Source organism: Suricata suricatta, chromosome 2, assembly GCF_006229205.1.
Source record: "Suricata suricatta isolate VVHF042 chromosome 2, meerkat_22Aug2017_6uvM2_HiC, whole genome shotgun sequence".
In the NCBI taxonomy this organism is placed as follows: domain Eukaryota; kingdom Metazoa; phylum Chordata; class Mammalia; order Carnivora; family Herpestidae; genus Suricata; species Suricata suricatta.
The window spans coordinates 124,585,093-124,587,451 of record NC_043701.1 but is presented as its reverse complement, the minus strand read 5'-3'; positions in this window follow the sequence as shown (position 1 = coordinate 124,587,451).

The following is a 2,359-nucleotide window of genomic DNA, read 5'->3' as shown; positions in this document are numbered from 1 at the left end:
CTATTTCTGAGCCCTCTCTTCTCTCCTATTGATCTATGTTTGTCTATTTTTTCATCAATATCATATTGTCTTGATAACTGTAGCTTTATAGTCAGTCTGGAAGTCAGGTATTGTCAGTCATCCAATTTGTTCTTCTTCAACACAAGGTTGGTTTTCCTGGGTCTTTTGCCTCCCCAAGTAGGTTTTAGAATTCCTTTTCCAATATCACTAAAATAGTTTGCAATGGTTTTTTATTGTGATTGTATTGAATATCTTCAAGTTGGGAAGAATTGGCATCTTGACGAAATTGAAACTTCCTATCCATGATTTGGAATATTTTTACATTTACCTAATTCTTGGATTTCATTTGTCAGAATTTTTTGCTTTTGCTCATATAGAGCTTGTGCATGTTATTAGATTTATTTCTTAGTATTTTATTTTTGAGGGTGCTAGTGTAAATGATATTGCATTTTTAATTTCAAATTCCACTTGTTCATTGCTGGTATATAAGGAAGTAACTGACTTTTGCATCCTTTTTTGTATTAACTGAAACCTTGTATCCTGAAACCTTGCTATAATTCCTTTTTGGCTCCCATTTTTTTGTTTTTTGTTTTTTTGTTTTTTGGTCACTTCTTTAAAACTTTCTACATAGACATCTACAATCATGTCATCTGCAAAGACAGTTTTATTTCTTCCTTCCCAAACTTTTCACTTTTTCTACCTTTTCTTATTGCAGTATCTAGAACTTCCACTTCAATCATGAAAGGAAACATTCTTGCTTTAACCCGATCTTAGTGGGAAAACTAAGTTTCTTAAGTAAGAACTCTAGCTATAGAGTTTTTGTAGATATTCCTTATCAAGTTGAGAAAATTTCTCTCTAGTCTTAGTTAACTGAACACTTTTTTTTAATGAAAGGGTATTGAACCTGGTCAACTGCTTTTTCAGCATCTATCGATATGGACATATGATTTTCTTCTTTGGCCTGTTGATGTTACGGATTACTTTAATTAATTTTTGAATGTTGACAAAAGCTTGCATACTCAGGACAAATTCCGCTTTGACATGGTATGTGACTCTCTTTACACATTGTTGAATTCAATCTACTAATATTTTCTTGGGAATTTTTACATCTATATTCATGAGAGATATTTGTGTGTAGTTTTCTTGTCCTGTAATTTCTTATTTTTATTGTCTAATTTTGGTATAAATGAGTTAGAAAGTATTCCCTCTACTTTTATCTTCTGCAAGAGACCAGAGACTTTTCTGGGTCTCGTGTCTTCTGTTTCAGATGTTTATCAATTATTGATTCAAGTTTTTAATTCTTTTCTTGTTTATTTTTTTAATGTTTATTTATCTTTGATAGAGAGAGACAGAGTGTGAGCAGAGGATGAGAGAGAGCGGGAAACACAGACTGCAAAGCAGGCTCCAGGCTCTGGGCCGTCAGCACAGAGCCAGATGTGGGGCTCTAACCCCTGAACTGTGAGATCATGACCTGAGCCAAAGTCGCATGCTTAACTGACTGAGCCACCCAGGTGTCCCTTGCTTCAGTTTTTAAAATAGATATAGGTCTATTCAGATTCTCTATTCCTTCTTGTGTGGATTTTCTCCACTTATTTATGTTATATTAACATTTCATCCTGCTTTATTAAGCAATAATTTTTATTTGTTTTACTTTTATTTTTCTTTTGCCTTATTTTCCGTTGGACAGATTAGATTTTTTTAATCTGGTTTAAAATTTAAGCTATGCATTCTTTTGTTTCTGAATGTGTTTGTTTCTATGTAGTTACCTAAACCTAAAAATCATACTTAACATTCATTTATAACTAAAGGTTTTTGTAAAACACCTTTTATTATGCAAAATTTCCATCAAGTTAAAACAGAGAAAATAGTAAAATAAGACAAATGGACCACTCTCTTACTTCAACTGTTAGAAACCTTTTGCCAATATTATTTCACCTCTAACTTCCTCATGCCCACCACCCCAGAACTACTAAAATTACTATGATTTCCAAGATTTCATGTCATTTTACCCATAAATATTTCAGAATGTATCTCTAAAAGATAAAGACTCAAAAAAACATAACCATAATACAATTATTAGAAAATACATTCTATGCAGGCAGCCTATAAAAGTCGGGAAAAACAAGGAATTAGTTCCTTTCCTGGAGCCAAGAACCAGCTCGGGTGACAATTTGAATTTAGCTCAGTCAAAACAATTTTGAATTTCTGACCTCCAGAACTGTAACAGAATATTTGTGCTAGTTTAGCTACTAAGTGGTAATTTGTTACAACAGCAATAAGATCTAATACATTGTTGATACTGGTCATTGTTTCTAGGGTTTTCCATGGCTAGAGCAAGAAATATATATGTGTGTGTGTG